The sequence below is a fragment of the Podarcis tiliguerta genome, assembly GCF_965153285.1.
Source record: "Podarcis tiliguerta genome assembly, chromosome: 1".
Classification (NCBI taxonomy): domain Eukaryota; kingdom Metazoa; phylum Chordata; class Lepidosauria; order Squamata; family Lacertidae; genus Podarcis; species Podarcis tiliguerta.
The window spans coordinates 48156060-48179639 of NC_139534.1; the positions used below are offsets into that span (position 1 = coordinate 48156060).

Sequence of the window (23580 nt, forward strand, 5' to 3'; positions counted from 1 at the left end):
TGGTCAATGTTGCCCACTTCTCATCAGCAAGATAAATAGCTAATGGACAGAGCTGAAGGGTCACCATGGGTTATTCCACAGCATGTGTCTCAAAGGTGGAAGAGTAACAGAACACTCTCTAACAAACTATTATAATTATAGCAGGATCTGAGACACAACCTGTGTTTGTCCTCATCATTCATCTTCAAGGAAGCAAGCTGTCTGATTAGAGATTTCATGCACAGACAGGGCTCGGTGTGAGTTACAAATTAGTAGCTGTGGCAGAAAGAAGACAAAATGAATGGAAGATTACATTAGGGCATGAGTACAGAGCAGCGAAACAATAGCAAAATACATATGCATTAGGTTGCAGATTCTGGCAACACACAGGGGGTGCCATCCCAGTAATAGAAATAGAAATGATGAGAGTTTGGTGGAAATTGCTTTGGTGCAGTTCTTAGAATTTGTGTGTCTCAGGAGACACTGGGGAAATGTGGCTTTGGAGGCAAGGTCAAGCTATTAGACAGTTGCAGTGCCTGCTGTGGCTGTAGAGACCAATGCAGAAGTGACATGTTTTGTTGCAGCTGGTTGTAAAAATGTGAGAAGAGACTGCTGGGTGGGGCCAGTGGTCCCTGTAGTTCAGGATCCTGTTGTTCACACAGTGGTCAACCAGATGCCTGTGGGAAACCTACAAGCAGAATCACCAGAACACTCTCCCCTCCTTTGGTTTCCAGCAACTGGTATTCAAAAGCATACTGACTTCAACTGTGGAGGCAGAACATAGCCCTCATGGTCCAAGGCAGTGTATATACATACATTTTACAGATGGGCAATGTCTTCTGATTTAGAAAGTTTGGTTGACCCAGACTGTTTACCTGGAATGTACAAACTATGCCCAAAACAGGAGGTTCCAAATATTTCTGCAACCTGGACTTTCCCCACCTTCTCCCACTACTGGAAGTAGAATGACTGCTCCCCTCATTAAACAGGGGCCACCCTTTGCGTGGACGCGCACAGCCCCAGGACCCAGTGCGGCTCCATCAGCATAGGCTTGGCTTCGCCTTCCCCCAGGTGGGATACCTGGAGGTCCCTGCCTACCTCAGTCAGTTGTCCAATCCTGCTTGGGGGAAGCGTTGCCAAGGAAACCAGGCCAGGTAGAGGAGGGACTACCTGCCCACACAATAGAGGGAGGATCTTACCTGGGAATCCTCAGTTGGCCTTGGGCGGAAACCTTTAGTCTATCTTCCTGAATGGGAGGGTCATGCAGCAGTGACCCACGCCCCCTTCCTCTTTGCAGCAGCGATACCAGGGTTCCCATTTAAAGGGGTTTCTGAGGGGAGGCTTTGACCGTACGCTGAGAGGTCGTCATTGCTCTCTCCTGCGATGGCGGCGTAATGGGAGTGGCTATCTCTGCTTGAACATATGTTCTCCAGAGCCGGCCCATCCCTCCCCCCCACATTGGATAACCCTGATGTTCCCTAGATCCCCGGCTGGTGGCTGGGGAGGGATAACACCCAATGCCTGAGCCAAGGTCTACCCACATCTGAAATATAATAAAGTTGTGGCCAATTAATCCCATAGCATGTTGTCTTGAGTCGTTATTCCACTTGGGGGGGGGGCGCCCAGGGTTTGGGGGACTCCGCCTGTCCACGCAAGGGATGGATGACTGAGAAATCTCATCTTGTGACATGAAGGCTATATATTTCAATCAGGTCTTTCCGAACCATGCCTGGTTTGTTATGGGAAATAAGACCAAAGTAGACTGGTTAAAAGAAGAGGGGTGGCAGATGGATGGAAAAATATTATTGACTTATTTTCCTGAAATGCAAGGAACATGAGACACTTGCAGAAATTGGCAGGCAGAAGATGGCTTACAAGTGCTGTTTATGCAACAAAAAGACAACTTCTGAAACACATACCCGTGGGGGCACTGTGAAAATGTGAGTAGGCTGGTCAATGGATGGATGTTTATTATTGTGATAGTTGTCATAAAGGTCAGTAACACCCTTGTGACTTTGCAAGAGTACATTTGTTTTTTATGCAGTAAGATTGGGAGTACAGATGATGAAGACTGAGCCTAAATTAATGAAGCATAAAGCCCCAATCACATCCCATAGACCTGTTAATAATTTAATCCCAATACATTGAAATGCATGTTTAATAACAGCATTATAAATTAAATTAGTTATTTAATTGCAATTTTCTCTGCTCATAATATCTCTATGGCACTGGGAGAAAGGATTTCCCTGTGCTCATTGTTCATTCATTCTTCAGGAGCAGTAAGTGTTTGGGAATTCCCAGGCTCAGAGTATTTATTTGATTCCTGAAGCACCCATTGCCTATGTCTGTGCTAGGAGTTGTAAGCACTGTAAAGAGTAAACAAAGACTCTCAGTCTTGTCATTCATTTTCATTAGTTTCAGAAATGTGACAGTGAGGAAATTTTAATGATGGGATGGACCTTCCTTAGCTCAGTTCAGAACTGAGTTGAGCTAAAATGAGCTTTTCACAAAACCAGAAAAGAAGTTGTATTTTCTCACTTTTTTCATTGTATATGTATACAATATTATGCAAAAAATAAAATAAAAATCAGAACCTCACAGATCCCTCAATTAATGTTAATATTATTCCCCAAATGACCAAGAGCCTGGAGAGAACCATTTACACTTTCCATAAAATAACCGTTTTGTCGATCTTGTTCATCCCAAGACCGTGGCTATTATGAACAGTTTCTTGTTTTGGACTTCATATGGACCGTAATTCTTTTCATTAAAATTGCATCACCTTATTTAATGATCTCCCCCCACCCTCGCTCATTTCCACCCCCTTTGGTTCAATTCCATCAAGGTCCTGGAATTTCTTTCCCTTTGAGCTGCAGCTTACCTATTTTGTAAACTGGCTCAAGATTAGATTTTTATAACCATCAGTTTGGCCATGTAGTCTTTAAAGGTCTAAACTCTGCACTGCCTTTTTGAAAAGGTCTAAAGCCTGCATCTCTTAGGATGATCAGAAGGGGGCCCCAAGAGAGGCCTAAGAAAGACTTTGCCATTTTAATCTGCATTTGCCACACACTGTGCAATTAACTAATTGAGTCTCTTCGATTTTGCATGGCGTTGGAGGACCTGCAGGGAGACCTGTATGGCTGCCTTAATGAGGTGCAGTTAATCTTACCTTTTAACTGAATTTAATTTAGAGTACCAAATGAAGTGATTGAAGGGAGCAACAAATGTACTTGCTGACCATTTGGCTTGGCAGGTGCTGGAACGCCACAGAACTATATTGATTAACTCTGAGCTTCCACATCAGCTGCTACATTAATACACAGAGAAACTGTATATTGCAATATAAATTATGAGACGGCTACTGTACTTTCTGACAAGGCCAAATGCCAGACCAATAAAAATAGTTGCCACTGTGGCTGTATATCACCTAATCTTTCTCCATACACCCATGTATCTGCATATGTGTTTGTGTAGGGATATGATCTGCTTAAGAATCCATCATGATTGTGTTGAACCTGACTTATATTATTGCTAAGGTTTTCTAGCTTCTTTTTAATAATAATAATAATAATAATAATAATAATAATAATAATAATAATAATTTATTTATATCCCGCCCATCTGGCTGGGTTTCCACAGTCACTCTGGGCGGCTTCCAACAGACTATTAAAAGTACAATAAAACATCAAACATTAAAAGCTTCTCTAAACAGGGCCGCCTTCAGATGTCTTCTAAAAGTTAGAAAGTTGTTGATTTCCTTGACATCTGGTGGGAGGACGTTCCACAGGGTGGGTACCACTACCGAGAAGGCCCTCTGCCTGGTTCCCTGTAACCTCACTTCTCACAGTGAGGGAACCACCAGAAGGCCCTCAGCGCTGGACCTCAGTGTCCAGGCAGAACAATGGGGGTGGAGACATTCTTTCAGGTATACTGGGCTGAAGGCAAAACTCCATTTCTGAAAGTTTTGAAAGCTAGCCTTTATGTGTATTTCTTTAGCCTTCTTTAAGTGATCCATGAAAGTTCAATAGATAAGACCTGTGAGACTGTGCCTCTTGCCCCACTCCCTTGCAAACAGCTTCCGGGAGTTCTCCACATGATTAATAAGCCAATACAGACAGCCTTCATGATGTGTAGAAAAGCTTCCCCATTGCACCAACTACACTAGAACCCAAGGGAGCTGGCATGGTCTATGTAATGGTACAGCCTTGCAGCCCATTGCTTTTCATTTTGTCCCTTCACCGCTGTACCATCTGAATAGGACTTTTGACACCTGCCCAACAAACCTAAGGTCTTACAGTCAACCGGCTGGTAATCCCTAAATGGCTTCAGGAAACTGGTCATACTATCCTGGAGAAATGTAAATGAGAAATGTAGTCCTTCTGGTCTGTTAGCTGTTTCCAAATTTCAAATGCTTAGACCTTGGTTTGGATCTCTCTCCCTCTCCCTGCTTTACGGCAGGAGTTGGAAAGCTGGTGCTAAACTTATTTGCATTCGGAAATAGGGAAGTTCAGGGATTGCATTCAAAAATGTATTTACAGGATTTAAATTTCAAAGTGCAGAAATAATTCATTTTATAATTTTCTTTGGGAAATGTTGACATTAGGTTTTGAATACTAACTAGAACTTAATTTGTATCTGTGGGTTGGTCTGATATGGAAATATCTGTGTGATCATGCTACTGCCTTTAAAATACTGTGGACAAATATTTAAAATACTGTGGACTGCAAAAGTCACATGATGACTTGGATTTGTAAATAGGCTACCACAGAATTAAGACCAAAGATATAACTTATAATATATTTCCTTGATTACTTCCTAATGCCTTTCAATGGACTCAATGAATGCATTCAGCTGCCAATCATGTAAACTGCTTAGCAATTTTCTGTTGATATATCAATTTTGTGAAATAATTTTTTTTAAAAACGCACTGTACATAACCAGTTACGAGGAATCAAGTGATGAGCATGTGTGAACCAGGATCACGAATCACTAATTCTTTGAAATCAAAACTCACTTCTATGAATGCACAAGTACAAAAAGAGATTTGGGCATCATGAGTTATGGCAATATGTCAGTCAAATGCTGCTATTGCCTCACCACATGTTAGAAAGCTAATTGCTTGCAACAAAGAATTATATTTACCTAGCCTGAATGAAGGGGGGGATGTGGGGGAAAGAGTAGCAGCACGCTTCCATGACAAACCAGATCTTGCTTGTTGGCTTGTATGTATGTATGCAAGTTGACATCTGGTCCCAGTCTTTCCACTTCATTCTGAACAACAGTTCTAGAAAGGGCAAATGTGTGTGCGTTTTCACCCACCCAACCAGATACAATGAAAGGGAGAACCCTCATGTGCTTTGCCCCCCTCATGATTTGAGATGCAAGATCTCTCCTGCGAACATGATTGAAAGTGACAGCGGTGCAGTGTTTGATTTGGAGACCGCATTTCTCTACGCAAAGGCAGTTCGTTGCTCAACTGGGTACACTTCAGTGACACGTTTAGGTTCCTTTCATGCTCACTTGTTTACTGAATTCCCTCAAATTGTCCAAAATTGCTATTGAATTTGTGCGGTTAGATTAAATTAGGGATTTGGGAGATTGCATCTGGCATGTTTAATCAAGGATTGTTTAAGGACTGCGTAGGCTGCCAGTTGGTTTTCTGATTGACTATGCTTAGCAGCCTCATACTGAATGTCTCTCTTTGGAGATGGGAAGTGGTATGGGATGTTGCTGGTTTTTTGTTTTAATGATCCTTCCGTTTTTGATTAAGGGTTAATTTATATCTTAAAATTAGTCATGTGAGTGCTTCACATCAAGCTTCACTTTGCTTTTTCTAGGAAGTGCATAAAAATAAGAAGTCAGAAATGTTTCTTAAACTTCCTTAATATTTTGGGGGTGAGGGTTTTTTTGGGGGGTTTGGGGTTTTTTGAGGGGGGAGGGTGCATCCAGATGCATATATTTTTTCCCCTGGTCATCTTACATTGTGGATGTTTAGCCATTATTGGACACAATACCATTGCAGATGTGCTACCAATGTGACAATGGTAGCCAGTTCAAGTCAGTGATGAATGTTTTCACCAAGTACCCCCATTCCTCACCATTCCTGTTTTATAGTGTACTGTACGAAATCAAGAGGCAAATCCTGGCAGCAAGTTCAGATAGGAACACATAGCCACCAATATGTTTAGTAGAATTCAGACTAAATAGCTACTGCAATCTCACTAAACCCCACTATTTCAGATGTTAGCTAGAACAGATGGCATCTTTCATGTCTGCAGACATCGTCACACAACAACCATGTGAAGCAGTTTAGGCTTCATTAGTCCAGAACTTTGTACACTACAGCCAATTGCCTCCCAAAAATCTTCAGATTAGGACATTATGCATATTCTGCTTTCTTATAGTATTAAATAGGCTTGACAGTCCATTTAAATATCTATAAGACTACAAAACCCATGAGAAAGTACAAGCTTAATAAAAAAAAAAAATATTTTGTATTAACGCTATGGCCAGGGAGCTCAAGGATGTTGTAAGCATGTGCATATTCCCTGCTCCTCCTTCCTCCTCATTCTTTTCTTTAATCTCCTAGGTTTTTGCTCACCTTCCCTCTTTCCTGGGTTGCTCAGCCAAAGGTAGAAGGGAGTAGAGGAAAAAGCACAGAAATAGCATGATTCTGATCCAAACTTTGGTCTGCTCTTCTACACCATTATTTTGTCCTTGTGTTTCCTGCCTCCTCCCAACAGCTAGTACCGTATTGGCCCAAATATATTGGCCCACACTCCCCCCCCCCCCAATTCTGGCTGTGAAAAGTTTAAGTGTGGTTTATATTCGGAAGTGAGCACTGCGTTTCTGCCTCCTGGTACAACCAACCTGAATGGAGAACTGGGGGAAGCCAGCACCAGCTTGGGGAGGTAGTGCCAGGAGGCTGTAGTGCCAGGAGGCAGGCACGCAGTGCACTTAGAACTGAGTGCCGGTGCCAGCCCCCCCTGCCCCCCGTTCAGGGTGGTACAGCCGGGAGGCAGGCCACACCCACAAATAAGCCTTCAATTTTAAAGGTGCGGCTTATTTGCAGGTGCGGCTTATATTTGGGCCAATATGGTAACTGTCTTTTCATTTTGTTAAACAAGAAATATTGCAAGCAGTGACAGTTTTCTTCAGAGGAGTTCCTCATCCCCTGGCATCATATGAAGCTCACTGAGACCCAACTAAATACGGACTCAAAACCCCTGCAATGAACCATCTGTATGTTTCAAAAGTAAAAAATCAACAACCCAAAACAGATGCCTACAATCAAATTTGGAGTCCCCTTTCTTAAAGTCGATGCTACTAAGAACAGAACCTTCTTCGGGATTTCACATCCTGAGAAGGAAGAACTGTTCCATTCTTCCACTCCAACAGCAAGCTTGCTATATTGATCAGACTTGCTTGCGGCCACCATTTGCATAGCACAGAGGAGTCATCTGCAGCCATTTCTAGTCCATTTCCTAACATTAATTTTCTGAACTTGATTAAGGAAAAGAAACAGCAAGAAAAAGGACCCTAGTTTGACAATCATTTGAAGACTGGTCCATGGTGTTTTGTTTTAGATGTCTATTTTTGTCATCTGAGAACACCAAATTTCCCCCCTCTGCTTCTTGAGGCAGGCGGCCTTCTATTAGCCCAAACAAATCTTTTTCCTTCTAGTTTAAAGAAAATCTCTAATCTTTGAAAAAAATTCTCTACTTGTGGCTCAGAGAGTGATGTGTAATTCCATCTGATCTTTTGTAAAGAACTTCTTAAAGCCATCATTGCCTCAAATTCTTTTGATAAATTCCACAACTTAAGGAATAAAAGCCCCATATAAAACATCTCTTTGCTCTGATCTTTAACTCTGTTTACAGGATTCTGATATAGCAAAACCTTTTTTCTCTTATCACTTGTATCCATATAACATTACGAGTGTATATAGCACAGGCTAGATAAAGACATAGTCAAATGAGTCAACTTCTAAAGTACATAGATGGTATTAAACCAATTTTTACTCAGAGTAGGCTCATGGAAAATACTGAACATGACTAATTTAGGTCTATAACTTACTTTGAATACCACCCAATATCTCTAAATTCCATGGAAGGACTGTTATGAGCATGTTGGCTGCTGTCCTAAGTCTGGACAGAGTTCAGATTTAGCTCTTGTGTTCTGATTTTGAATTTGCAGGGATAGTCATCCCCCCCCCTTTCCTTATGATTTGTTTTTGGTTTTTTTTAAATATGGGGTATTATAAACATTCACTGCCCCATTTCATGCAATCTAAAATGGCATAGCCCAAGGAATTTCTCCACATCTTGGGTCACTGAAATTCTATCCTAGAAAATGAGAATAATGCAACAGCTCACATGGCTGGTGTGAGAATGTGCAAGATAGGGACTGTAAAACAAAGCAGTATATAAACAAGATGAAATGAATGGCTTCATCCAATGGAAATTATAATTGCTTGGCTCATAGACTTATGTGACTCCCTACACTATATGATTTCACAAATTACTTGCACAAAAAGGATACTGGAATTATCTGAAATATGATGCTCTGTGTGATTATTAAGTAGGGTTCCCCCCCTCTTCTTTACTCCTTTCAGAGTTGTGTAGATTTCCCCATTTTTCATTTCACCCACAGGGCTGTGGGTGGCAGAAATTTGCACTTCTGAGCATGAGAGAATGAAGCTTGAACAGTGCATTTGTTCTGTGTGAATAGTGCTCTGCCAGTGACTATGTCATGTATTTGGGATGATACTTTAGCATCCTCCTTAGTAATATAGTTGTGGAGACCCAAACCATAGGTTACTTTCATTCTTCCTGACCTTAGAGATAAGTGTTTATTGGATTTCTACATTGTCCCCTATTCACTTCCCCATATTTCACCATTTACTTGCAAAATGTGTGAACCAAGATTCACTTTTACAGAGTAGCCTTATTGCAACTTCCCTTCGGTTTTCACACAAAAGCGTCTAGATGTTGAACACAAGCAGGATCCTTACATGCTGAGTGCAACATCAAAACCCAATTAAGGCATTTGCCTAAACATGCAACAGTTCTAGATATCCCATCCTGGGGACTAGCTCTTGAACAGGAGTTATGAACATAAGATTGAATATGACAGAGGGGTGAATGTACCAGTTTCCATTTCTCTCATTTTCTAGTTTTTACAGCCTTATGTTTGGTGCTCCATATTTCTACATCAGTTTATGACTTCCTTTCTTTTTTCAAGAAAGAATGTGCAAATTTCTCCTGCTATACACATTTTATATGAATTTTTTGGCCTAATATAAACCTTTTTGCACAGCAATTTCACCCACCTTCATGCATTTTTGTGCCTGTTATTTTCACTAATATATTCATGTATATGCTCACTTTATGCTAGGATATACATTCTTGTACACGTACTGTATATGCATGTTGAAAAATTCAGATAAGTACAAACATTGGATTGCTTTGTTTTGCCTTGCACATTGTTTCAGAAAATGTGAATATGGTAAGTTCACCTTTAAATGAATTAAATTTGTCCCCATCCCTAGACTCATTTTGTATGTTCAAATTCCCACATAAAATTTGGGGAATTGCATAAAATTATATGCAGTCCGATCCTACATCCATTGTATTTTATGTGTGTAGGCAGTATATAAAATTATTGCACACACACAGAGAGAGAGAGAATTATCTGCAAATATTAAAGGCACACTCTTCTCCCCTTGTACACAAGAAGGCTATATAACTGCATGAAAGAACTAACTCTTGGAATCATCCTCTTCCAAACTATTTACCTTAAACAAGCCCTGCCCTTTTTTCTCTATTTGAGCCCACTTGTATGCTGTTGTTTGTGTGCCTTTCTTTCATACTGGTGCATTGCCGATGTAAGTCAGTCCAAGTCTACAAATCCCTCTGTTTTATAAATTGTCTGGTCATCAAACACTCACCCCATCTTCTGTTTCTTTAGCAAGTACTTGCGTGTCCATGGTTTGGGTGGATTGCTATAACATATGCTACCTAGGTATAAAACACTTTTCGCTGAAAAATTGAAATATAAAATTATGAAGAATAAAGTCACAAAGTCATGAATAACCTCCTTGCAAACCTGATGTGCAGTGTTCACAAATGTAATGAGAAATCACATTTGACTTTGCCCTAGGAGAATAAAAATGTACCCTGGGAGAATTCATTAAATTTAATAAATGTGATTGTTGCTTTGAATACCTTGTGTCAGTTCCAATCAGTCCGCATATGAAAATCCAGTCCACCTTCACATCGCATATACAGTTCTCTCCCCTCTCTACTTAAATGGATCATTATTTCTGAGAAATTTCTTCCACTTGTATTAAGATGCCAAGATTCCATCTTTAGGGTCTTGCACTAAGCATGGAAGTGATCTCATGACTTTATTTTTTATTTTAAAAAATATTGCTGGTACAGCTAGACTTGCCATTTCTCCCCAAGAAAGACAATGGTTTTGAATATTTAAATAACATTAATATACAGTTGCTTAAAGCCTGGCCTCCCACAGGTGACACAGAAAAATATTTAGCTGAAGAAAACAAATTGTTTAATTTCCAATGCCATGCCTAGTGTATTAATATGTATGATGAAGACTGGTGATGAAAATATTTCCTGTCCTACCTTCTTCCCCAAACCTCCTAGACCAGGAGTAGTCAATGTGATGCCCTGCAGATCTTGTTGGACTACAACTCCTATTATCCCTGACCATTTGCCATCCTGTTTGGGGCTGAGGGGAGTTGTATGCCAATAACATCTGGAGGAAACCACATTTGCCACCCTATTCTACAGTTTTAACAAATAATATGTCAGCAGGTAAGTCAGTGCAATACCAAAGAAGAAGAAGGCGTATTGCTAGTAAATTGAAAGAGTTGAGGTCAGTTAATTACTGCTCATGCTGCTAGGAAATTTGATTTTCTGGTCTTGACGCAAAGCTTCTGAACACCTTTCAACTTCTGAACTGGACAGCTGCAATGTATGTCTTCTGCGAGGTCCTTCTTCAAGGTTTATTGGAGCATCTGATTCATCTATTTATGAGTCATCCTTGACTGTACAGTACACAGTCAGAACCTAAGCCAGCACTAGAAATTATACATCATTTGACTGACGAAAGCATTCCATTATCAGCTAGGAAGTCCAATCTGCTACCAACCGCAATCAAAGCTGTAGGTGGTCCACACCATCTCCATGGTGGCAGGAACAATGAGCCACCTGGTGATGTTTCTATGACAGAGTTGCTGATAGAGTTCCAAATCAGTCCTGACCTAGGATGACAGGAATTCCAAAAAGAAAAGAAAACAAAAGGGGGGGAAGCAAGGACCAATGTGGTATAACTGGTCCTTAATATTTTCTTTATTTGCTTATCAGAGAAATGTACAGTCGTACCTCTGGTTACAAACTTAATTCATTCTGGAAGTCCGTTCTTAACCTGAAACCGCTCTTAACCTGAGGTACCACTTTAGCTAATCTGGCCTCCCACTGCCACCACCTTACTGCCGGTGTGCGATTTCTGTTCTCATCCTGAGGTAAAGTTCTTAACCCGAGGTACTACTTCCGGGTTAGCGGAGTCTGTAACCCGAAGTGTTTGTTACCCAAGGTGTTTGTAACCCGAGGTACCACTGTATATCCTGCCTTTCAGTTTAAAAAGCCCTCAAGACAACACTAATATGCAGAGGCACGCATTTTCCCATTAAGGAGAAAAATAACATAACTCAATGAGAGCACAAATCTTAAAAGAATAGTGGAATCTTATAGTATTCTGTAGCATGGAAAGCAAGAGCTTGTTTATTTTTTACACAATCATGTCTTTTTTAGTGTGGAAATCCTTTCCAGTAATCTCATTTATCCCCTCAACAACCTTGTGAGGTTGCTTGCTATGTGTAGGTTACATTAGCATCCGACTTTCCTCCAAAGAAATCAGAGCATCCATTTAGGTCAGGGGGTGGGAAACGTGTGACCCTCCAAATGTTGTTGGACTACATCTTTCATCATATCTGACCATTGGTCATACTGTCTGGTGTTGATGGGAGCTGAAGTCCCACAGTATCTGGAGGGCTATAAGTTCTTCACCCTTAATTCAGGCTGACAAGTTTGATCAGGCTTCAGTTCAATGGACTTTATAGTTGAGCAGAGACAAGAGAAGTTTTGCGTAGTGGTCAGAATGTTGCACTCAGACCTGGGAGGCCAGGTTGCAAATTTCCATCAGCCATGATGCTTACTAAGTAACCTTGGACCAGTCGCCATCTCTCACCTCCTCACAGAGTTGTGAGGATAGAATAGGGAGTGGGGAGAATGATGTATACCACCTTGAGTGCCTTGGAGGAAAGTTAGGAGATAATTGTATGAAGAAATAAAATGTGGCTTCAGTATGTAAAGATGTAATTTATTGGATGAGTTGAGACAGTGAAGTCCTCACATTATACATCCCAGGTTTCACTACATAGCAGCTTTCAGACTTCAGATTTGATGCCTGAAGCAACCTGGTAGTCAGGTATGTTTGGGCCTTTTCCAGAGATTTATGCACATCCTAGAAGGATCAGTGTGGAGGTATTTGACTGGCCTAACATCTCTTGTGTTTTAATACAATTGGGCTGGGATGATGTTTGCACTGGAGGCTGGCTTCCTGAGCTATTTTCCTAGTATAGTTTCTTAGGCGGCAATCCCATACCCATTCACTTGGGATTCAGCCCCATTGAACTCAAGTGGAATTTACTTCTGAAAAGTCAAGTACAGGACTGCAGTTTTAATCAGATTTGCTAATTAAAGAGCAATAGAAGCTATATAATAGGGCATGAAATGAAGTTTTTTCCCCTCAATAGCTTGTAAACGTATAGCCTGTCTCTCATTGTAGGAAAAGTTGACCAGGGAGATTGTCTTCTTTCACCACCCACACAATAGCAACTGCAGGAAAACAAAACAAAGCTTCCAATTTACTATGTGATTTGTTACTGAAAGCAAAGTGGCCCATTAGCATTCCGTAGGCTCTAATGTCTTAGAAATCTCCACATGCTACTTCTTACCTAAGAAATATTGTGTGTGCTGTTATGTACAATGTGTAGTTAAATTCTTAGTCCTGGTGAGCACACCTAGCATTAGACCACTGTATTCTACCTGCTCTGAGAGAATTGCTGAAGGGGGAAATGGACTCTTGGTGGGTGATTGGGTTTAACAGTGGTCTGTAATTGAAAGAAAATGTAGCGCACCACTTTAATGTTCTTTTTGTGTATGTCTAAAAAGAAAACAAGAAACTCAATGTGGCTTAGCAACAGTCTGCATTTTTCCCTTTTTTTCTTTTTCTTTTGGAAAACAATGTCATGTGTGCACAGACTGCCGAAACAAGACACATTATATGAACTGAACTAAGGGCCACAACAACTTTGTGAAGGATGTGGTCCTATGCTTAGGGCATACCTATGCCTAGGGCATACCTATGGGTAAGCCCCGTTGAACTGAAAGGCAGTTACTTGTGAGGAAGTGTGTCTATGATCAGGCTTTGCCTTACATTAACTTAGCAGCTTCAGATGCTTTGTAAAGACAGACCTCTTTGCCCAGAGTTTCCCTGAGTGACCCATAAGATTGGACCCTCTTATTGCTGAATTCATCTTTTATAATACTATTTTACTAGGTTTTTTATGTTGTATATCTTTGTTTCTATGATGTTGTGTTCCTGTATACTGCTATTTGGTTGCATGGACGTAGCCAGGATTTTTGTTGGAGGGAGAGGGAAGGACTTTTGTTAGGGGGGCAGAACTGACGTGATTGGTTAAGTATTTAAGTTAGTTAAGTTAGTTAGTTAAGTATTTCTAATGTTTTACTTGATCTATGGGGGGCAGCTGCCCCCCCCCCCCCCCGTGATACTCCCATCTTTAGTTGTTTAGAAACATTTCCGAATAAACAAATTAAATAAGGCTACCACCAGCTCCCAGTCATGATGGCTATGTTCTACCTCCTCTGTGAGATGCATTATGCCTCTGAATACCAGTTATTGGGAATCTCACAGGTCGGCAGGTGGGCTGTTCTGCTTGGGTCTAGCTTGGGTCTAACCAGGCAACTGGCTGGCCACTGTGAGAACACAATGCTGGACTAGATGGGCCATTGGCCTGATGCAGCAGGTTCATCTAAGGCTCTTATCTTCTTAAACTTTGTACTTTCTTTGGCTTCTCCCCCAGTCAATGAAGGTACACCTGCTGCTGGAGTGAAAGCTGGGAAAATAGTGTATCCTGTCTCTAGCCTTGTTTGGATGGTCCCAGCTTGGCTCTAATGTGGCTGAGAGTGCTTTTGGACAATTTAAGCCAACTGTTCTGCCTCCTGCAGGCAATAGGCATTGACTGGTGGAAGTGCACTGAACTGAACATAATTCCAGGGGGTAGAGTGCATGGAACATTCACATCTATTCCCAATCTCCCCATTTTCAGACTCTTGAAACACCTCTACCTATTTGGCTCCTGTGAATCTAAGTAGCTGCAGTTATGGTCGGCCTGTTAGGGAATTATGTGGCACTGAAATATGGGTCAAAGATGGCCAAAGCAAGCAAGCAAGCAAGCAAACAAACAAATGAACACCAGTTGGCCAAGATCTTAGGAGATATAAAAGCCAAAAATTGCCTTCATACCCCAAATAGAGTGACTTCAAAATGTGGAAGCAAAACTCAGTGAAAAGTTTTATCTGTGTGATGACAAAGCTTATCACAGAGCTGTTGCTTCTTCCCAACACATTTGATCATTTTGATCACCAGGGACATTACATTATTTCAGTTTTGACAACATTTAGTCTGTGTAATTACCTCTCTGCCTTGTCCTTTAGGTTTCTAGTGCCACTGGCAATGGAATTAAATGTGCACCATAAAATACAGAAGGACAGTCTGGGTGTAGCAAAATGACACTTCCATGGTCTCCTCTTCTTAATCACCTTGGATGTAAACACATTTTAATCCAAGAGGATTGAGACTGCTCGTCTCAAACTGCTACACCTGACACAAAACTTAACTCTTTTCATGTACCTCTTCAAGTCCACTGTTCCATCCAGCAAACTGAAATGTTTGTAGCAGTCCAACATTGAATTCCACCCTATCTGTTTGGTGAAATGCTATATAGCTGTAGCCATTCTTCACATAAGGCCAGGTGATGGTGGGGATGTCTCCTAACATTTCCAGATAGGATTTACTTGCACAATATTCCCTAAGCCACAAATTTAATACAAGCTTCATCATTTTCCCTTGACCTCTCTCAGGCCACTTTAGGGACACCATTCTTTAATAATAGCTGCATTCATTCTTCTATAGTTGCTTCTGCCTCCTAGACATACAAACGTCAACATCAGGGAATTTCTGTTTCATGAATTTGAAGAAGGCTCCCTGGGCAAAAGAATACATATGTCAGGGTTTTGAAGGAAACAGAAAGAATTTTGAAAAGGTTAGCAGCAATGTTGTCCTGCTGTGACCATTTCCTTTTGCCAGGAGCAAGAAAGACTGCAATTTCTGTCCCCTTGCCCTAAGCTTTCAGGCTCCTACATCTGCATCATGTTTCCTGGGTAGCTCAGGCATTTCCAGGACAAGTTTGATAAATTTGGGAGTGTTATTATTACTAGAAGATGTGGAAAAGGGCTCTTGTTGTGTCTTTTCACACTTGAAATCCTCCTCTTCTTTTCCACAAAGACCTGCTCCTGGTGAACTCCTGGCTCCTGCCCACATTTAGCCATGTCATGCCAAGACCTCATGCAACCTTCGATCCACCTATTCCTCTCCAGACTTGCTCAGAGGCCTCTGTGAAGTGACAGTATTTCTCCTCCTTTCCATCCTCCTGCCTCCCTGTCCATACTCACAGGGTATCCAGGGACCAGGGTGGTCACCACACAGCTTGGGAGGGGCTGTAGCTCAGTGGTAGAGAATCTACTTTACATGCAGAAGGTCCCAGGTGCAATTCCTGGTGACTCCCTGTAGCGCTGGGTGGAAAATCTGTCTGAAACCACTGGAGACATTACTGAGCTTGATGGACCAATGGGTCTGACTTGTACAGCACTTTTATGGCCTCTGGCTGTGAAGCAGCTTATAAATTCGTAAAATAAACAAATAAAATACAGTGCAGTCTGCTTTTAGTAATTAAAGATGGTGATGATTTTAAAAACACACTTTTATTATGACTCTTTCTGACCTTGTCTTTCTCCAGGGCTTTTCCCTTTGGAGAGATTTACTGCAATTCTTTGTTTTCTAGCTCTTAGATATCCTCATGAGTACAGAGATGCAAAACTGTAGCAGCCTACCCCTTCTGAGGAAACCTTGATCCACACCACCACCCCTTGCAATTTCTACTTTTCTCTCTTCTGCAGCAGTGTATGAGATTGGAATGTTGACAGGTAAGGTCAGATGTGCTGCATTAATAATTGGAGTACTCACCTGTTCTCCCCTTCTTTACCTTCCTCTTTGCTAAAGCAATATCACTTCTAGAACCAGAGGGATTTCAGAGGCTGTCATTGGGTCAGAGGTGTTTACTCAGACTTCCCAGTTCTCCGTTTTATTGACCTCCCTATTAAGGGAAGAAAATGAAGCTTTTTAAGGGTGAGTGACCAAGAACTATCCGACAGTCAACTATTGCCCAGTGGAAAAGGAATTGCTTCCGTTCCTTCCTACCTCTAAAATCCTTAATCCAGATTGATCAGATCACTTGAAAGCAGGAGAGAACACTGCTTTTTGTAACACTGTGTGAAGAAGTCTAGGAAACCAAACAAGGCTTTGGGAAGTGTTTCCAGCGATTAAAGGTTTGTTCCTGCATCTGTATGCATATGCTGTTCTCAGGTACAGATGCTCCTTCCTTTTGTCCCAGTAAGAATCGAGAAATAAAGTCTACTTACACACTAAGGCAGTAAAGAGTTTTGGAATGAAACCAGGATTTAGTACCTTAGCTGTGTATTCTAGCCTGGTTTCCAGATGCTCTAACTGCTTTTGGGATGGCCAAGAGTGATGTGCAGGAAGCTGGCCATACAGGAAGTTTGCAGAATGCAATGTAGCCTCCTAGAGTAGTTAAGATATTTCCAACAGGCTTTTCTAGAACGTTGCATTCAGATGCCCCAATTTTGACTGGCACAACCAGTGGACATTATTTTCACTCCCTATTTTCCAAGATGGAGGTTCTTAACATGCGAAGTAAGTTCCCACAGCAAGCCAAATGATGCCAATGCCACTCTAGATGTTGCCTTCCCTGTTCATATCATGTCTGGTGCACCCACTGTGTCAGAGGCTTGAAGAATGTGATGTGGTCTCCTAGAGGACTCATGGTCAGTTCTAATCTTGCTAAGTTCCCATTTTGCACAATCTGATCCCATTATTCATTTATTTCTTTATGTATATAGAAATTGTCTGTCTTACCCTTCTGGAGCTTATGCACCATTCCGGCAGGTTATAAAAATTTCAAATCATGAAATCATAAAACAAAACACAACAATAAAATGCATTAAAAATATAGCATTAACAACACAAAAAATCATTAAAAAATACAGCATACTCAAAGTTCTCTATAGCACTGGTGCAGCCACTGAGGAGACCTTATCTCTTGTTGCCATCAACCATGCCTTCAGTCTAGGTGGGACACAGAGAAGTGTCTCTCATTCTGGTCTTAGGGAGCAGGCAGGAAGGAGGTGATTCCTCAGATATTCTGGACCAAAGACTAGTTATTTCTTTATTTGTTCATTTGTTCATTCGTTCTTGTTCACATATTAATTTTCACCAATGGGCCACATAACAGTTTACAAGATGGGATTGTAAGTGGAAGCCAATAGGTTTTGCCATGGTCTAATGATTATTGGCTTGTGGCAACATGAATGTTGTTGCAACTAGCGTTGCAGAATGCTTTCCCTGCTGAAATATGGGAGACCTCATCAGTGTTGGCATTCCAACAGCTCTTGAAGACACATATATTTTAGATATGTCTTTCCCCTGAATTTGCCCTTTCTGATTTTTTAAATTGTCCTTTTAAGTGTTTTAATTGTTTTGGGTTTCATACAGTAAAGTGCTACGTAAACATTTCATGCACAAAATCAGCTACCAACAGACACATTTGTACTAACCAAGGATGGAAGGAAAAGGAAGGAAGGAAGAGGGCTTTAATATTGTAGTTATTAAGTAATAAATAACCATGTGTGAACCAGCCCTAAGTGATATACTTACATTTGAGATCCAGCCCTTATACTATTTTTAATTGAAAGTATGAGGGGAGCTCATATGTTACTTAAATGGGAATAGTTACATAGGAGGCAAATAGAACAGCTGCGCATTTATTTATGGAAGTTTATGCTTTGTCGGTGCTTTCAGCTGTGCCAGTGATGCATCATAGCTAGATCATTATCTAATTCAGGAATACAGTAAATCATTATTATTTATATCACAATCTTGCCAGAGAAGAAAATGTAACAGGCTTAGATGCTTCCATTGAATGATTCGTGGATGAGGCGACTTCATGCTTTGCTAAATGCCAGAAAAATGTTCCAGATAATCCCACACTGAGGCTATGCTTCTTAAACGCACCTTTGAAAAGGCTGTTTCAAATACAAGCAAGCTTCTGAGTAATAGGAAGTGAATGGTTATGCCATATCTTTCCAAAATGAAAACTTTGTTTCCATGGGATCACTGCGTTCTGCAGGAGATACTGTGTTATAAGAAGGTCCATTTTGTACAAATAGGCATTGAGCCTTATGTGTGGTGGCACCTGCACTTTGGAATTCCCTTCCATTACACATCACAAAGGCACTACCTGTATTGTCTTTTAAGCAACTATCTGAAGACTTTCCCTTTTCAACAAGCCTCGAAGGTGGAGATCTTTATCCCAGTCTGTATTTCTACTGGATTTGAAATTGCTTTTATGCGTGAAATCGTTTTTATTTTTATTCTGCACACAGAAGGAGAATGGAATTGTTTTGAACTTTATACATGGAACTTTTAATACAGTATATGGGAGTGTCTCTAAATGCTCTTATTGTTCATGTTTTTATTGGGAAGTTATTTTGAGATACTTAATGGGAAGCGTTTCATAAATTGAATCTAATAAACAAAAATCCATTCTTTGAAAGCTGTGGTTTTGAATCCATGTAACGTTGTATGAAAACTCAGCCTGTGGGCTTGATTGTGATGGCTGCTTTTTTTGCATATGCACTTGGTGTTGACGGCATCATCAAGAAACATAGGTGAATGGAACTTAATTTCTAGAAAACAGAGTACATGAGGTGATAGGGATAGTGTCAGTGATAGGACTAGCAGTGAGAAAATTTGCTTTGTTCATTCTGTGGCCCAAAAGAAGGATGCTCCAGACAAACCCTGGTTAACCTTCTAGCTGATCAACCGTGGGCTCCTATCAGAGAAAAGATGCACTAGAGAAAGACATCTGATAGATGGGTCATAAGCATTACAGGTGAGTCAAAGATACTAAACCAATAAAGGATATAGTACAAGTTACATTTCTGTATTCTGTCCTGGTACTATGGTACAATCTAATTTCGACTCTCTCAGCTAAGTAATTTGCTTTCCCATTATTTTATTACTTACAGTAGATCTGTAACTTTGTTTGGATTGGGGATGTATTAGATTCCTAAATGACACTGTCACTGTTGCAGTTATTTTCACAATAATTTTAGGGATGTCAAAAAGCTGTCAACTCTTCTGGAATCAAACCATCTCAAATAAATAGCAAGTGGAGACTGCTCATGAATGCCGAAACGGGAATGGAGTCTAAAGAAAAGATGCATCCACGCCTGGTCCTTTCTTGTTGGAGAATCACATCCTAGCAAAGGTATTTATAGCTAATAAGCCTCTATAATAAATAGCAGAAGTGCTTTTCCGTATGAGACAAGGAAGTCCTCCCAGAAGTAGCACATAAAGGACATCTGCTTGTATCTGCCCCATCAAGTTTGGAAACAAGCTGGCCCACCTGGTCATGATGCCTACTACTTCCAGAATCAGAGGCAGCATGTTTCTGTGAGTACCAGTCGCTGGGGAGTGACAGCAGGAGACAACTATCGTGTGCATGCTCTGCCTGTGAGATTCCCATAGCTATCTGTTTTGTCTCTCTGGGAAACAGGATGACGGACTAGATAGGTTTTTGGTCTGATTCAGCAGGGCTCTTTCAGCAAGTTGTTAGGAATGGAAGGTAAGTTGTTTCCATATTTATTTTGGTTGGAATGTTGCAAATGATATTATGGTGGTTCACTGGCCAACCTCACAGCACTACTCCTGTGTTCAAGTTTTGCAGCTGGCCCACCTTTCTTGCATCTTTCCAGAGGCCAGGTACAAAAGCATTCTCCCTGGGGCTGCAGGGGAAATGGCTGGGAGTCTTGTTTTATAACTTTAAGCACATGAGTGGGTGTGAGGTTACAAGTGGGAGAGGGCATAGACTACGTAACACCTGCTAGAACCTCAGAAATATTGGTGTTGCTTATTTAATAGTGGGGGTATTCACAGTAGACTCACTGAAATGAATTGGCCTAACTTAGTTATGTTCATTAATTTCAACGGGCCTGTATAAAACTTAGTTGAATACCAGTCTAAGTCTTCAGCTTGGCAAGCTCTCACAAGGCAGCAATAAAAATGCTGAAAACCCAAAGCAATTGTACAATCATAAATAACATTAGATTAAAAACATCTCTAGAACATCAGGAATAAGAGCAGTAAGCAGCTTGGCAGAATAAAAAGAAGAGACCAGTTAAATGCCACAAGAGTCTGGGGCAACTAGGGTTCTGTGGAGAAGGAATTCCACAAATATCGGGACACCAATGAAAAGATCCTGTGCCTGGTACCCACTAACCTGATTGACTTTAGAGGTGGGTGAGAGTACAGGGCTTCTGAGCCATACAGTTGCAGGCAGTCCTTCAGGACTACTGAGATAGTTCATGTGAGGAGCTTTGAAATCTTCAGATGTGCTAGGACGATGATGCTTCCAGGTTTTTGCAACATGTTCTTCTACAGCTCATGAGGTTGGACTAGACAATTCTTGATTTCTTCATAGACCTCATGCCTTCCTTCAACATGGAACAGAACAGTAGCGTGAAAATTAAGACTATGAAGGTCCCAGGTAACTTCAATCATATAAATGGTGGTGGGGTCTAAAACAGGTTTGATTTTGTGCAAATGCAAAGCCTCGAGGTGACATTTCATGGACTGAAATGTCAAGTCCAGGTTCTAGTTTTTCAATTGAACATCCCTAAACTAGAAGAACCTTGCTCAGAAAGAGTAGCTGACTGGCCATCATGTTTTGCTTTGAATCAAATAGCCTCCTTTCCTGCCCCTTTAACTTAGAAAGTTCATTTCTTCTATCACACAACATGAACAATTTTGCCAAATCCCACGTGACTCAGTCCTTTTATATCTTTTATCATGTCAGTCATTGTGCTGTTTCCTCTGGGCTTTCCACTGTAGTCATGCATGGGTCATGGAGGCTACAGTTCATCACTCTTGATATATTGGAGGAATCCATCACTAAGTGCATTCACTAAGTTAGACAGGAACCTGGAGCATCCAGGGGGTTCAAGGGAAACACTGTTCTTGCTGTAATAATTTTCTGTGTCCCGTCCCCCCCAAATGAGATCTAAAGTTGGGAAAATAGGGAGAATGTCTCTGAAAAAAAACACCTCAGGAACTACCTCTTTGTGACAAAGTTTAAATATTTCACAATATGCTATTCATTTCCATTTATATTTCATTTGCCTGGTGATGATTCATCCACACATTTATGCTTTCAAGTTCTCCTCTCATGTATGAGGTTGTACAAAAGCATAGATCAGTGGATTCTAATAATTTCTCTGATAGTATTTCCTTCAAGGGGTGCATTTCATTCCCAAACATTCAAAGTTAGAAGCCCAAGTATAGTTCAGTTCAGTATAGGACCAAAGCCACTGTCAATGGCATCAGCCAGCAAGACTATCAAGTTCCATCATCAAATCATTATTTTTTTTTACTCAAAATAAAGTTATAATAACCATGTGCATTCTCTCCCTCAGTTTTAGGCAATTTAGACAATTCTTTTGTGTTAAATAAGATTTCCTGCTTTGCATCACAGCAAGATCCAGCGGGAAACGCTTAAAGAGGAGAAAGGAAAGAGGAACCCTGTCTCATCTGGGCACAGCTGCCTTCTTCTCTGCATTTGAAATATGAAACTAGAAACCTTACAGATTGCACCTCTCCTCCTGTACTTTATCTCTCGGCAGATGGAACTGACTATGGCGGCAGGAAGGATGATGACAAATGCATTCACAGAGGAGATGCTATTCCTCCTCTTTATGGAGAATGAATGACTTTGGGTGAAACTACAACTGCTGTTCAGTTACAATAGTAGATTGCTGAACAAGCTCCAGAGTGACAGGAATGCCTACGAACAATAGGGCTCTTTCAAGCCTCAGCATTAGGGAACAATCTGTATTCTCTTAAATCACAGTCTGTCAGGGCAAGGCCGGCAGGAAGCTCCATCTGAATCTGAGCCTGGAGGGTGTGTTCTCCGGTCCGGGTTCTTGAGGTTAGTGGTTTAAGCTGGAGTTTTAAATACAGCAAGCAGAAGGTAGCAAAAAGAGGAAAGCAGGCTCCTTCTATGAATAATAACTAATTAATGTTGCATACTCCTATTCTGCTTGGTGCCTGAACAGGTCTATGAATGCTTTAGCACATATTGGTCATTCAATAGACAGGATCACAACTTCAGGCTATAAGGTTCTATGTTCAAGTCCTTTAGGGCTCTGCAGAAGTCACAACACACACACCATGCAGAAAATGCTGGTTGACCATATCCGCCAGTGGCCACACATTCAGCATTTGTGTGTCTGAGGCCCTATACACACACCTTGGGTTACTTGGCACAAAAGGGGTTTTAAGCTCTCTCTGTGCCTTGCTTGTCAGGCAAGGTCCTCTCGGCACACTGGCTCTGAAAGCCTGGTCATGCTTACACTAGATCTCATGGGAACTCGGATTGTCCCATGAGATCTCACGAGAGCAGTCCAGAGCCAGTACACTGAGTGAGTCTTGTCCACCAAGCAAGGCTTCAAAGCTCTTTTCTGGCCAGATAAGTTAAGGTTACCAGATGTCCCCATTTCCCGGGGACAGTCCCCGGATTTACAAATCAGTCCCCTGACAAGCTCCATTTGTTTAGGAGAAAGTTGAAAAGTGTCCCCAGATTCATTGGGGGAAAAAACTGGTAACCTTAAGATAAGCCCAAGCAGACTCAGTGCAAAAGGAGCTTCTACACTCTGCACTTTGCTTGGATTTAACTTGCTCAGTTTCAATGAGCCTACCTTCAACTGTGTATGTTTGAAATCACATAGGCTTCCAGTTACTGCGGCACTGAACTGGGTCTGCAGCATGGCATATGGCCTGAAGATTTCAATTTGCTGGATTGTAGAAACACCTGAAAGTAAGTGTGATTGTACACACACTTGCCTGAAAGTAAGTAACTCAATGAGACTTACTTCTGAGTAGGGATTTATGAATTCTTGTTTGAAGGAATCATCATAAATAGCCATTAGCAATTTAATGCAATTTTCACCCAATAACATTTTTGTATGCAATTTTGCTCATTATAGACATTTTTGTAAAATATTTTGTATATTATTTTCA

General features: G+C 41.0%; 1 long non-coding RNA gene across 1 annotated transcript in view; it reads left to right on the forward strand.

The window, feature by feature from the left end:
* LOC310673250 overlaps positions 1-23580 on the forward strand; it is a 611626-nt gene that overhangs the window by 77307 nt on the left and 510739 nt on the right. The gene's annotated exons all lie outside the window — the stretch shown is intronic.